The following is a 15,945-nucleotide window of genomic DNA, read 5'->3' as shown; positions in this document are numbered from 1 at the left end:
AATGCGCAATAAACGAAGATCGGTCGTCTAATAAAGCGCCTTTTGTAACGACCGGCCCTCTTGGCCCATTTGGCGACCCATTTGGCGACCTCTCGTGTCGCCGACCGACGACCCTGCCCATGTCGCCGCCCATTTGGCGACCTCTCATGTTGTCGACCGACGACCCTTGGCGTGTCGTTACTCACTAGGACTTTCCACCGGCAATGGATTTTGCCTCCCGAGATTCGAACTCTAAACCTCCGGGCTTAAGTATTAGAGTTTATGAATCTGGTAACCAATGAGATCACCGGACCTCCGGGTCCTAACTTTAGTTAGCCTTAGTAACGGTGTCTCATGGTTGCGGATCATAAACTCAATGCTGACAGGTTTAGAGTTCGAATCCTCGGAAAATCAACGCCAGTGAAGATCTGAGTGATAACTCGACGTGACCAATCGATCGAAGGTCGCCAACGGCCAGAGCTATTAACGACGTCGACGACATGATGCAATCAGGTCAATGGGCGAGGGCGGTCGCTAAAGGCGCCTTTTTATTGTAACGACCCGACCCTCTTGGCCCATTTGGCGGCCCATTTGGCGACCCTCGGGTCGTCGACCGTCGGCCCTTATGTCGTCGGCCCATTTGGCGACCTCTCATGTCGTCGACCGACGACCCTTGGCCATGCCGTTACTCACTAGGACTTTCCACCCTTGGCCAGTGGATTTTTGCCTCCCCCAGGATTCGAACTCTAAACCTCCAGGCTTAAGTATTAGAATTTATGAATCCTGGTAACCAAGTGATATCACTAACTTTGTGGATGCAGGATCCAACTATTATGGCTTATAGTTATTATGTGTGTGATTGGACCCTTGGACATGTCAAGGGCATTTTATTGTATGTGCATGATTGTATTATAAAATACAGCAGGAGCTGTATTTAGTTTTATTAGGATTTTATTTTTGATCTAGATACATGTACATTCCTTTTATGGAATATAGGATCAAAATGTAAAATTCTATTTATGTCGCGGATCGAATCTTGCAAAGCGTGGAACCTTCTGAGGACCAGAGGCGCAGCGGAACTAGGAGCAAGATGGATGCGACAGCTAGACCCGGTGGCGGTGGCCAAATATGGCAGCAGCTTGGGATGACAACACACGGAGGACAACTAGAGATAAAAGCCATAATAGTTGAAAATTAGATTTTCTATTTATTGCTTTTATATTGTGCTGTGTGTGCATGTTAGTTTACATATTTAGTAGGCTAGCATAGTTAAAATTCCTCATTTATAAATAACTAAGTGGGAGAGGGATTTTTAAGTAAATCCCATGGTCTCCATTACTGGTTTGTAAGTGATGCAAACAAGCTTGCGCGTTGGCTCTGAGTGTCTTCCTCCATAACGGATGAGCTTGTTTGTGGATCACTAGAGCAGACTTCCATTTTTGGATGACTATAGGAAGTTAATTAAGAGCGTGTGATCTTCCCCAACGGAAGGGGCATAATCTTATTAATGGACTTAGTGTCAAGTAATGGTATACACTTAGACACATTTAATAGTATCCTCCCCATCGGAGTCACTGCTATTATTTGTGTGACCAAATGATACCAACTATTAATTTTATTTGTCAAAAAGTTAGGTTGACAAGATAATAAAATTAATGGGTTAAAACCCTCCTTTTACAAATGTTGAATTTGTATACGTCCACACTAACGTGGCATGCAAAATTCACGGTGTTTGAGGTGTTGGTGAATTTAAATAATATTGTTTGAGGAATCAATATTTTTTAAAATTCAAAAGTTTTTGACCAAATATTTGATCAAAGACAGATCAACTATTAATTTTATTCGTCATAAAGTAAAGTTGACAAGATAATAAAATTAATGGATAAAATCTCCTCTTTGATTTTGTATACGTCCACACTAACGTGGCATACAAAATTCATGGGGATTTTTAAGGAGTTGATCTTGACCAAATATTTTTTGTGATTCTTAGGATTTAAATATTTGTCAATTCCCTAGTAGTCATACTATAGAAAAGACTTAGTAGTCCCAATTGTAATGATTGGAAATAGGACTTGGACATTAAGGTAGACTGTCTTCTAAGAACTAAGAACAATTTAGGTGTATTTAATTCATTAGTTGAAACATGTCTAGTGGTGTTATCTACCAGAACCTGGAGTGTAGATACAAGATGCCATTAATCATGTCTGCAATACATTGCAGGGTTCCAGGAAACCCGACAACTAAATGAAAGGTAAATCACCGTCCACATGGGCACTACTGTAAAAGTGGTAGCTGTTGCAGTGGGAGATGTTTATCCTTTGATAAGAATAAAATATGGATTTTAAGTAATTGTCTTTACGTACCAAGTTTAGAAAGAACCTGATTTCAGTTTCTAAACTATTATAGATATTGTGTCTATTTTGATAACAAAGTTGTTATCAAGAAAAATAGGGAAGTTATCTATTCTGGTATGATGATTGACAATTTATAATCCAATAACTCCCACGATGCAACAAATGGAAATTAGTAACACATCTTCTAATTTTAAGAGAAAGCAACCTTCGGAAATGAACCAATTATATCTTTGGCATCTAAAGCTAGGTTATACTTGAGTAGGATTCATTGGTAGCTGATGAACTTTTGGGTTCATTGGTAGTGGGAATCTTTCCAACCTACGAATCTTACTTGGAAGGAAAATAACCAAGAAGCTTTTAAGTCCAAGGGGTATGGAGTCAAAGATATGTTGAAAACGGTTCATTCTGATTTGTGTGATCCTATGACTATCCAGACAAGAGGTAGTATTGAATATTTTGTCTATTTTATAGACAACTATTCAAGATACAAATAAATTTACTTAATGTACCACAAGACTAAGTACTTTGATTAGTTCAAAGAGTACAAGGTTGATGCGGAGAAATGTTAAAGTAAAAAGTCACTATGGAAGATCTTAACTTTGAATCCTTTGTCATTATCAAAACTCAGGTTCGATCGTCGGATGCTCCCCGCACCATGAGAATGGTGTAGTAGAAAGAAGGTAAAGGACTCTTATGGAATAATTAGATAGATGATGAGTTATTCAGAAAATTACCAAATTTGTTTTAAGGATAAACTCTGAAAACGAAAGTGAACATAGTACCTTCCAAGTTAGAACTCTCTACTCATATAGAATTGCTGAATAGGTGAAAACCTATTTTGAAGCATATTCGGATTCGGGTAATCCAGCACATATGTTAAAGAGAGACAATGATAAGTTGGATAGGAGTTCACTTGTTTGTAAGTTATCCTAGATAAACAAAAGTAGGTTTATAGTCTTAAAAATCAGAAGGTCATTGTTAGCATCAATGACTGATTTTTAGAAAAGGACTATATAATGAACCACGTGCTCATAAGTAAATTTGTTCTTAAGGAAATAATAAAGGACATGTCTAACCTAGTACCAACTGTACAAGATGAGATACCACAAGAAAACTGCAACACGTATCACAAATGATACACAATTGCAGAAAGTGCCTTGTCGTAGTGGGAGGGTTGTTAGGCAACCTAAAAGATTCATGTTTTGGGAGAGTTTTTGGACTCGATCCCGGAGGACATGAACCTGATCTCCGGTCATATGATGAAGCACTCCAAGATAAAGATGCAACATCTTGGCAAAGAGTAATGAATAATAGAATTAGAATATATGTATTCTAATAAAATCTGGAAGCTTGTAGAATCACCAAATGGTGTAAAAGTCGTTTGGTCTATAATAGGAAAAGAGGGATAGACGGGAAGGTAGTAACTTTCAAAGTAAGACTTGATGAAAAAGGAAACTTTTCATTGGTAGCCATGCTTAAGTCTATCCGGATTCTTTTATCTATTTGGCAAGTGGATGTCAAGACAAAGATTCCTTAATGGAAGTCTTGAAGAAAGCATCCATATAAAGCAACCAGAAGGGTTCATTACAAAGGGCTAAGAGCATCTTGTGTGCAAGCTCAATCAATCTATGGACTGAGGCAAAGCTTCAAGGTCTTGGAACATCCGGTTTATTAAAGTAATCCAGATCTATGGATTTAGTAACCGGATAAGTCTTGTATATACAAAAGGTGTGATGGAAGCGTGGTGGTATTTCTTGTACTATACGTAGATAACATTTTTGGTAGTTGGAAACAATATCAAAATGTTGTCAGAAGTAAGGGTATGGTTGTTCAAACAATTCAATATAAAGGACTTGGGAGAATGTATATATTCTTAAGATCAAAGTAATAAGTGATCGCAAGAAAAGAATATTTTACTTATCCCAAGCTTCATATATCAGAAAAATCCTTGCTCGTTTTAAGCATGCAAAACTCCAAGAAAGGTTTCTTACCTTTTCAGGATGGAGTAACTTTATCTAAAGATATGTCTCTGTAGACATCAAAGGAGATAAAAGAAATAAAGGCAGTTCTTTATGCTTCGGCTGTCGGAAGCCTAATGTATGCTATGCACGAGATCAAGAATCTGTTTTGCCAAGGGCATAGTTGGACAAGGACAGTGGATTGCAGTAAAGCATATATTGAAGTACCTTAGAGGCACTAGAGAATATATGCTAGCTTACAAGGCAGTTAATTTGGTCCCTGCGGGTTGCATGGATTTTGACTTCCAATCGGATAGGGACAATAATAAGTCAACCTCGGGGTTTTGTGTTTACTTTAGGAGGTAAAGTCATAACTATGGAAGAGTGATAAACATAGGTGTTTTCTGGACTCCACCATAGAAGCTTAGTATATGACAAGCCTCTGAGGAAACCATAAAAGCTGAATGACTTAATTACCTCAAGATAGACTTAGATATGATTTCTAGTTTGTCCAAAGATTATTACAATTTATTGTAATAATAATGGTGCAGTAACAAACTCGAAGAAACCATGAGTCTATAAGGCAAGTACTACCCAATACGAGAAATCGTATAAACGAGGAGAAGTTGTTGCCGCCTAAAATGCATCAGATGATGACCTATAGATCTTTTCACTAAGGTCCTCAAGGCGAGAGCTTTTGATGGACATGTTGAAGGGTTGGGAATCAGATGTATGGCAGCAGATATAGCAGCTTAGTCTTTTAGTATAAGTGGGAGATTGTTAGAGTGTATACTAAAAGCCTAGCTTTTGGTATAAACATTTATCTAGAAATAAGAATCACATTGGTCAAATGTCTACATTTATGATAAATGTAGTTGTTCAATTAATTTATATTGTAGATAACATGGTGTGTGGTGTCACACACAGAGGATCATGTTATCAGTACCTTATAAATTATAAACAGTAGCTCACGACCATAATGGAAAGGAACAAACCATTGGAAGGTCGTAGTGTAATTAGGTATTAGTTTATCTTAACTATATAATTACACTAGTACACTTAGAGTGTATTGAGTAGGACCATTAGAGGTCGTTTCTTTTATACTGACTTTATAAAGAAACAAAGACCTCAGTTATTATGGAAGTGTGTGCTCTTAATCCTAATATAATAACAAGCACATATATTTGATATTTATTTCTTTAATTTATCAATGGGTGAGATTTAGTTCGATGAATCAATAAGCCCGATAAGTTGGGAAATGATATCACTTATAGTGTGTATTGTTGATTATAGAAGGAAACTGTGTCCTAGTGATCTAGGTTGAGAATGTCCTCAAGAGGAGCTCATAAGGATTGTCATGTTAAACCCTGCAGGTGGACTTAGTCCGACATGACGATAAGGTTGAGTGGTACTACTCTTGGACTAAGATATTAATTAAATGAGTTGTCAGTAACTCACTTAATTAGTGGACATTTGACATCTTAAACACAGGGAGACTAACACACTCATAATAAGAAGGAGCCCAAAATGTAATTTGGGATTGGTGCGGTAGTTCAATAATAGTTCTTTAGTGGAATGAATTATTATTGATGGAATTAAGTTGTGTGTTTAAGGCGAACACGGGAAGCTTAATTTCATCGGAGACCAAAACAATTCCTCCTCTCGGTCCCTATCGTAGCCTCTTGTATATAGAGATTTATACCCACATACCCACCTTCTTACCCAACCAATAGGGTAGGCCAAGCTAAGCTTGAAGCTCGAGCTTAGGGCCTAAAGGTTGGCCTTAAGGTGGCCGGCCAATAACTTGGAGCCCAAGTTTGGGTGGCCGGCACATCATATTAAAAAGGATTTTTATTAAAATTATTTCTTATGTGGATATCATAGTTTTAAAGAGAGTTTAAAATTAAATCTTTCCTTTTAAAGCTTTCTACAAAAGATTAAGAAAAGATTTGAAATCTTTCCTTATTTGTAGATTGAAGGAGATTTTATTTTTAAGAAAACTTTCCTTTTTGACCATGATAATAATTTAAAGAGAAGTTTAAAATTAAATATTCTCTTTTATTAGTTTCTACAAAAGATTAAGAAAAGATTTGATATCTTTCCTTATTTGTAGATTGAAAAGAGATTTTAATTTTAGAGATAACTTTCCTTTTGGAAATTATCCACATGTTTAGAATTTTAATTTATAAAATTTCCTTTTTATTAACCAATCATGAAGGATAAAATTATTGGAGAAATTTTTATAAATTTCTAGAAACAAATTAGGAAGTTTTAATTCTTGTGTGAATTAAATTTTCTTTGTTTTGGGTTTGAAGTGGCGACCATTATTATTAAAAGAAGAAAATTGTTTTTAATTAAAATAATTTTTCTTTTTATGACAAAAGAATTAAGGAATTTTTATTAAAATTTCCTTATTTGTCAAGACCAAGGATTATAAAGAGGGGTAGAGGTGCCTTCACGGGTGATCAACTCTATTATTCTTCTCCTCTCTTTCCTCCTTGGTGGCCGGCCCTAGCTTCTTCCTCTTCTCTTCTTCTTATGGCCGGTGGCAACCTCTCTTGGAGCTCTTGATGGTGGCCGGTTCTAGCTAGGAGAAGAAGGAGAGAAATGTGGTTTTGTTTCTTGCATCCCTTGGAGCTTGGTGGTGGTGGTCGGACCTCTACTTCTCTTGGAGAATTGTGGTGGCCGAAACTTGCAAGGAAGAAGAAGGTGCTTGGTGGTTCTCATCTCGGAAGATCGTTGCCCACACAACGTCCGAGGTTAGAAGAGGAATACGGTAGAAGATCAAGAGGTCTTTCTAAAAGGTATAACTAGTAATTTTTCTTTCCGCATCATGCTAGTTATTTATGGAAATAATACCAAATACAAGAGGCTTACGATTCTAGTATTTCGAATATGTTTTTCGAAGTTGTGTTCTTTTGTTTTTTTTTTCTTGTGATTTGATTGTTCTTTTCGGTTAACCTAAAGTTATTTTAGGAAATTAAATATTAGATTTCTATAAAAGGTTTTGTCTAGTCGGTGGTGGTTGCTCCTATATCCAAGAAGGTCATGTGCCTCGCCACGTCAGTACTGGGAACCAATTATGGAAATTAATATTTAATGGAATTAATAACTTAAGGTGATTTGGGTCGAACGTGTTAAGTTCCGCAGGAGATCCAAGTCAAAACCTAAAAGAACAAATAGATTAAGTTTTGGATCAAACGTGTTAAGTTCCGCGGGCGATCCAAAATTTAATTTAAAAGAACACATGGTAGCTAGGAAAAGGTTCAGACCTTTGTACAAAATTTTTGTACAGTGGAATTTCTAGGCTTTCCGAGTAGCAACCAACACCAATTAAGGGACAGTAGATGTTATTTAGGTTCATTTTGGATCCCTAAATTGAGACGTTGACTAGATCCTAGTCTCTAGGAGTCAGGATCTAATTACTACTCAGTATGATTGTGCTAACACTTATCTTGCAGGTTATTATTTAGTTTATTGGATTAACATACTTTGTAGGGCAAAAAGAGCGCAAAAAGCCTCGAGTGAACAGTACCCGAGGCACCTTCCAGGAGATGGAAGGCGCCTTAAAGCAATGGAAGATGCCTTGGCACTGTTCATAGAAGGCTCCTTCAATGCATGGAAGGTGCCTTCCACAAGATAAAGTTTAGATCTCATCGCGGATAAGGGCTAGCTTGTTTGGGATCATAATTACCGCATTGGAGGCCCTTCAAGGCTTCTAACTTGTGTTTTTTATTTCTGTATTTTTTATTGTGTACTTTGCCTTTAAATTTGAAAAGAAAAGACAAGTTTTAAAAAATCACGTGATTCACCCCTCTCTCACGTGTGATTTGATCCAACAAGTGGTATCAAAGTAAGTTCTACTTTGAATTGATGCAACCACTAATCAAGTAAGGGGGAATTGATTTATTTTCTTTGGATTTTAGTTTTATTCTATTTGAATTGGTAAAAGTTTTTCTCTTCAAATAATTTTTCTCGTTAGGTTTTTTTTCTCGAAGTTGGTGCAACACTAATCGAGTTCCTCGATTTCTCTTTCTTAAAACTCTACTAATCCAAGACCAAGTCTTGGTACCTTCTTCAAGTTTTCTATTTCAGTTCTAAATGGCCCAAAACAAAGGATATAGCACCGTTTGTCCAACACTTTTCAATAGAGATAAATTTTCATATTGGAAGAAGCAGATAGAGGTGTACCTGAAGATTGACTTCGACCAATAGTTCAGCGTCACCAAAAGATACAAGGCACCTTTCGACAACGTTGGAATTCTAATAGACCTAGATGTTAGAGTGTATACTAAAAGTCTAGCTTTTTGTATAAACATATAAGAATCACATTGGTCAAATGTCTACATTTGTGCTAAGTGTAGTTGTCTATTTAATTTATATTGTAGATAACATGGTGTGAGGAGACACACAGAAGTTTATGTTATCAGTTCCTTATAAATTATAAACAGTTGCTCACGACCAAGATGGAATGGGGCAAACCATTGGAGTGATTGTAGTATAATTAGGTATTAGTTTATCTTCATTAATAAATTACACTAGTACACTATGAGTGTATTGAGCAGGACTATTTGAGGTAGTATCTTTTTATACTGACTATATAAAAGAACAATACCTCAGTTATTATGGAAGTGCGTGCTCTTAATCATAATATAGTAACAAGCACGTATACTTAATAGTTATTTTTTTGATTTATCAAAGGGTGTGATTTAGCTCGTTAAATCAATAAGCCCAATAAGTTGGGAAATGATATTATTTATATGGTGTGTTGTTGATTATAGCATGAAACTGTGTCCTAGTAATCTAGGTTGATGATGTCCCCTTGAGGAGCTCATAAGGATTGTCATGTAAACCCTGTAGGTGGACCTAGTCCAGCATGACAATGAAGTTGAGTGGTACTACTCTTGGAGCTAGATATAAATTAAGTGAGTTGTCAGTAATTGATTTAATTAATGGACATTCGATATCTTAAACACATGGAGACTAACGCACTCATGATAAGAAGGAGCCCATATTGTAATATGGGATTGGTGCGGTAGTGCAATAATAACTCTTTAGTGGAATGAGATATTATTGATGAACTCGAGTTGGGTGTTCGGGGTGAACACGGAAAGCTCGAATTCATCGGGGACCAAAATCAATTCCTCCTCTCGGTCCCTATTGTAGCCTCTTATATAAAGCCTTATATCCGCCCAAAGCTTAGCTTCTTAAAGCCCAAGTTAGAGCCGGCCAAGCCTTGCTTGGAGACCAAGCAAGGGGCCGACCAAGCCAAGCTTGGATCCCAAGCTAGGGTCGGCCAAGCCTTGCTTGGTGCCTAAGCAAGGGGCCGACCACACCATGAAGAGAAGGAAGTTTTATTTTGTAAAATCTTTCCTTTTTATAGAGATCCATAAAAAAATTTAAAAGGATGATTTTAGTATATAACTTTCCTTTTTTAGATTGGTTATAAAAGGAAATAAAAGGGATTTTTTATTTTATTAAAAACTTTTGTAAAATACCGGAAAATAGGCGAATATTAATAAGGGAATTTTCCGGAATTTTTGGAAATTTTTCGAGAATTTTTCGAAGCTCGTATGGACGAGTTTACGGGGATAAATATTGGGCCCCGGGAAAGCCTGTTTAGGCTACCCATTTAAGCGAGGAATTGTTTATTTTATAAATTCTTTTTTTTTCCTTTTCTTATTACTTTTCCTTTATTCTCTTCCTGGCCGAAAAAAAAATCCTGCGCCCTTTTCTCTTCTTCTCTCGCACCTGACTCTCTCTTCTGCCCTAACCGCCCCCAAACCGGCGATCTTCTCCAATCTCTTCTTCTCCTCTGCCGACGCCGACCTCCTTCCCCTGTGCCCTAGCCACCGGCGACGCACGGAGCAGCGCCGACAGCCGATGCCCTTTCTGCCACTGAGATAAGGAGCGCACCTTCTTTTCCTCCTTCCTCGCGTCGGCCACAGCCGACGCCGCCACCAGCCACCCGATCACCGGGCAACGATGCTGACAGCCAACCCTAGTTCTCCTTTGACGTGCCACTGTTGAGTCCTCTTCCCGCACGAGGCCAGCACAGTGACGCCAGCCGACCACCGGCCACAACTCACAGAGCCGACCTTTTCTTCTGTGCTCAGCCGCGACACTCATCTCACGGCGCCACCTCTTCTCTACCTTAGCCTTGTGCCCTAGCCCTTCGACATCTCCTGGTATAGCCGAGTCTTCACCGGATCTATCCTAAATCTGCCGAAGACTTCCCGGGTTGTGCCTAGCTCTACCCATTGTAGCCACCATCAACCACTTCATCTTTGGTGATTCCGGCCGTGAGGAGAAGACAGACTTGCAGTGGGCTTGTTTTAGTTCTAGCAGCGAGACCGCCCTTCTTCGGTAGTAACAACGGCGGTGAATTGAGGTATGGTTTAGGGTTTTGAATTTTGTTGTAGGTGATTTCTACCTGTGTTAGGATTAAATGTTAATTTGGATTCATATGTAGGTTTCAATTGAAACCGAATAGTGGAATGGTTAGGGTTTTGCCCTAATTTAGTGTAAGATTTTATTTAGCCATTTATAGGAATGTAGCTAAATAAAATATATTTATGTTGGTTGACACAGGAATTTGATATGTTTTGTAGTTGGACGATCATGTGTATTAGATCTTGTTAGATGATTAGGAATACATTGGATTAATCCATGATTGATTATGATCTTGGTACCTATTGATAATCTATTTATCATTAGGTTGTGTAGATTAATTAGGTTATATGGATTTAGGTTTTGGATTTTTCTATCAAAAGGGTTGTTTGGGGTTAAGGTAATTAACCCTAATTAACTGTTAGAAAGGTTGAGGGATAGAGTTTAAGGTTTATTCCTAAATTTTCTATTTAGGATTTATTTAGCTATTTGTTTGTATTCTAGCTAAATAAAAGTAAATGTATTTGTTTACACAGGGCTTTGATTCGAGACGGTATCTCGACGTCAGATTGGACATTTCTATTATCGGAGGCGGGTACTTTTGACTTATTGTCTTTGATATGCTTAGTAATGAAATTAACATGTTGCATTAATTGTGTTTCTTATTTGTTTCGGTTAATCACTGCCCAATACATGTTACCTGTTTGATTGGTTGTTTGTTTGCATCTCGTATTGATCTCGTACCTGATTTTTTATGCTCATGGGTAGTGATATAACCATGTTTCACATGTTCAGGACCTAGGTTTGATACCTTATTGATCAGTATATCTTGATATGATTTATTCACTATGGTGCCCATTGTTATATGTCCAGAGGTTGGTTTAGTATATTACCATGCTTAGTGACATGCACCATTTGCATGATCGCATGCTGTGCGATAGATTGCTCCATTATTGTTGAGCACATTGCCAGTTTCATTACTGTTCGGTGCTCCGTTGTGATGCTCATGGGTAGCATGACACAGCGTGGTAGCACGTCAGTTTAGCTCTTCCGGTGCTCCGTTGGTCCGCTCATGGGTAGTGTGACGCAGCGTGTAGCACGTTAGAGATCCCTCCCCGTCATAGCGTACCGGGAGATGAGAGCATTTCGCTCCCCCATTTATGATTTGGGGTAGAAGTACGTGTGTACTCCGACAGCATCCCGTCCACTCGGTCACTCATCAGGGGTAGTGATGCAGAGTGCACGGTTGTCACAGCTCTACCCACTCGGTCCCACTTTTGTTATGAGTTGGCTGACTGACGTCAGGGGTGACCATGACATTGGCATCATATGCATGATTCATTTATTGTTTGTGATTATGTTTGCTGCATTTATATGCTGCATATTGTTTGGATACCTATGTTTGACATGCATACAGGTCTTCTATACCTTTCAGACTGTTTGTCCTTATACCGGGTCCTGGTTAGTACAGATTCTCTCCCGTCTACTTCGGTTTGCATTTATCTTTATTTTTATCAGGAGACTGTACGCATGATTAATGCTAGGCGTTATTTCTTTACTTTGCATATCAATTGTACCTGCTGAGTGTTGGACTCACCCCGCCTCTATTGTTGTTATTTTCAGGTTGATGCTGTCAGGAGGGAGTTCCAGTCGCTAGTCCTCACTGCACGTAGTGCTAGATCCTTGCAGACCTCGATGATTTATCTATCATTTAGTTTTGTTATTATTTGATTATGTGTGGACTTGGTTATTTGAATACTTGGTCATTGTATGCGATATTGATGGATGTTTTATTCGATATGTTTTTACTACATGCTTGCCTGAACGGCAGAAGAGGTGAGTTCGTCGGATTTGAGCTTTACGAGTGTAGTGGAGTAGGGTGGATTTCGAGTCAGAGTATTTTTTTTTTGTTTAATTATATAAACTGCGTGGATGTATGTGTGGTTGTATTTTATTGTTTTTATTATTCCAGCCGCCTGTGGCTGAGGTATATGAGGATGTAGAAAAGTTTCAGATTGTCCACCGTACAGGGGAGATGCTGCCGAAATTTTCTCGGACAGGGACTCCTCTGGGGCGTGACAACTTTCCTTTTATGTTGGTTTTAAAAGAGAGTTTTAAATTTCTAAATCTTTCCTTTTATAAATTTCTACAAAGGAATAAAAGAGAGATTTGAAATCTTTCCTTAATTGTAGATATCTATAATGTGAAAGAAAGATTTTAATTTTTGTTATAAAACTTTCTTTTATGAAACCATGTTTTTATTTTAAATCTTATCTTTTATAGATATCCATAAAAGGATTTAAAAGAGAGATATTTTAATTTATAAAACATTCCTTTTATAACTATCCACAAAAAGGATTTTAAAAGAGAGATTTTAATTTTGTTTAAAATTTTTCCTTGCTTGGAGAATAAACATGTGGCCGACCATGTCATAGATAAGAGAAGTTTTATTTTTTGTTATAAAACTTTCCTTATTTGCCAAGACCAAGGAATATAAAAGAGAGGGTAGAGGTGCCTCACCTTACAAAAGAATACATCTTCTATTCCTCTCCTCTCTTCCTTGGTGGTGGCCGGTCCTTACTCTTTCTCTCTTCTCCTTTGTTTTCCCTCTTGGTGGCCGGCGGCATATTGGAGTGGAGATCCATTGATGGCCGGTTGCTTGAAGGAGAAGAAGAAGAGAAGGAGGTTCTCTTGTCTAGCATCCCTTGGAGGAAAGTTGGTGGCCGAATTTCATTATCTCTTGGAGAAAGTTAGTGGCCGAAACTTGGAAGGAAGAAGAAGGTTTGGGTGGATTCTTGTCTTGGTAGATCGTCGCCCACACGACGTCCGAGATAAGAAGAGGAATATGATAGAAGATTGTGAGGTCTATAAGCTACAAAGAAAGGTATAACTAGTTGTCTTGTTCCGCATCATACTAGTTTTCTTTGTATGGATTTTGAAATACCAAACACAAGAGGCTAACGATTCTAGGTTTTGAACTATGATTTGTTTTTGTGTTTCTTTTGTTTTCGATCTTGTGATTCGATTGTTCTTAATAGTTAAACCTAGGGTTACTATAAGGAGATTAAATATTAAATTTCGTTGAAAGGCTTTGTCTAGGAAGTGATGGATGATCCTATACCCAAGAAGGCCTAGTGCCTCACCATGTTTAACTTGGAAGTCGATCTCTGAAATTAATATTTAATCAAATTTGTAACATGAGTGGATTTGGATTAATAATGTTAAGCATAATTTGCGATCCAAGTCTAAACCTCTAAGAACAGATAAGTTGAATTTGGAATCAATAATGTTAAGTTTTGTTTGTGATTCCAAATTTAATTTCTAAAGAACACAATGGGTTGTTAGGAAAGGTTCAGGATTTGTACAAAATTTTTGTACAGGGGAACCAGTACGATATTCCGAGTAGCAACCAACACTAGAAAATTAGAATCCAAAATGAAGAAAAAGGTCCAAATCGACTTCAAGGCCCTCAACACAATCCAGTGCGGATTAACAAAGAAGGATATGAACCTCATCGACCCACACGAAAATGCAAAGGAGCTATGAGACAAGCTTGTGGAACTATACGAGGGAACTAGTGATACAAAGGTAACAAAAAGAGACATACTTTTAAATAAATTATTTAATATAAAAATATAGGAAGGAGAATCCGCTAGTCAGCTACACGTAAGAATAAAAGACATCCTCAATGGATCTACACAATTGGTCATCAAATGGAGAACCGAGACCTGATAAGGTATGCCCAAAATGTCTTTCCTCAAAATGCATTGTAGACATCCATCGTGGATGCCTACAAAATATTGAGGAATCTATATAAACTTAAATTAGATGAACTTTTCTGTGAATTAGAGCTATACAAACAGACTAACGCTAAACCCAAGAAAGGTATTGCTCTTGTTGTAGGAACTCCAAAAGAAAAATTTAGAACTATACCAAAACCTGAAGTTGAGTCTGACCCAGACTCAGACGATGAGGAGTACCTGGTGAACCTAATAAGAAAAATGTTCACCAGGAGAAAGAAAAATTTCACCAAAAAGGATCTATATAAGATCAACACCACTTCTAACTCCAACAACAACAATATGAACGTCACGTGCTTTGGATGCAATAAGAACGGACATTACAAGAACAATTGCCCAAATCTCAAGAAGAAGAAAGCCCTCAAGGTGACTTAAGACGAATCATCCGTGGAGGAATCAGACGACGATAAACCAAGGCACACCAACTACCTCGCGTTGATGGCGTATAGACCAAAGTCGGAGAGTGAATCAGAAGATGGGTTCGAACCCAAATCGAGCCACGAGTTCGTACTCATTTCCGAATGTTCCGATGAGGTACAGTTTACCATAAGCAAAAAGTTTTTTAAAATTATTGCTTGCTTACATAAGAAATTGACTGTATCTGAAGAACAAATAAATGAACTAACCAAAGAAAATAAAATATTTAACGAACAACTAAATTCAAACTCAACAATTAAGCCAATTCAACCTAAAATTTTGAGTCAAGTTGCACAACTTGAGGAGGATAATTCCAGATTAAAAAGCAAAATACTTGAACTAAAATAACTATTAGAAAAATTCACAATAAGATCTAAGTATTTGGATATGATACTTGGATCACAAAGAGTTGTGTACAATAAGTTTGAACTCAGATACAAGTCTAGCTCAACTAACAAAACATCACCTCCTTTCCCGTGTCATCCTTCTCTCTAGCTGCGTCTTCCGCTCAACTTCCTGTACTCCTAAGCTTCTGCACACTTAGACATAGGGATCAAAACCAAACAAGACTCAACCTAGCTTTGTTGATCACATCAAAACAACCACGGGATCCAACAATAACCCTAGCTCTAGCAATACCCCATCTGCTGATGCTAGATTCCCCACTGAACGACTTAGGTTATATTTTTTACAACATACATATATTGTACTTGTTGGTGCAGTCTGTAGGACCGTTAGATTCGATAGAGGGGGGGGTGAATATCGATTCGAAAAAACAATAGTTTAAACGCAGCGGAAAAGTAAAATAGACACAGTGGTTTTACTTCGTTCGGAGCCTGTGACGACTCCTACTCGAAGGCTCGTGGTCCTTGACCACTTTCGTTGGGCAATCACTAGCAATTCGGAATAATAATTACAAACGAACCGTACAGGGAATGCTAATGAAACTTAAAACAAATACCGACAAAAGGGAAAAGACGAAGCGTAGTGTCGGAGCTTTGTTGGCGTCGTACTGAGCGTCGAGCAGCAAGACCAGCAGTAGAAGAG

This window comes from Zingiber officinale, chromosome 8B (genome assembly GCF_018446385.1).
Source record: "Zingiber officinale cultivar Zhangliang chromosome 8B, Zo_v1.1, whole genome shotgun sequence".
Lineage (NCBI taxonomy): Eukaryota > Viridiplantae > Streptophyta > Magnoliopsida > Zingiberales > Zingiberaceae > Zingiber > Zingiber officinale.
This window is presented reverse-complemented; position numbering follows the sequence as displayed.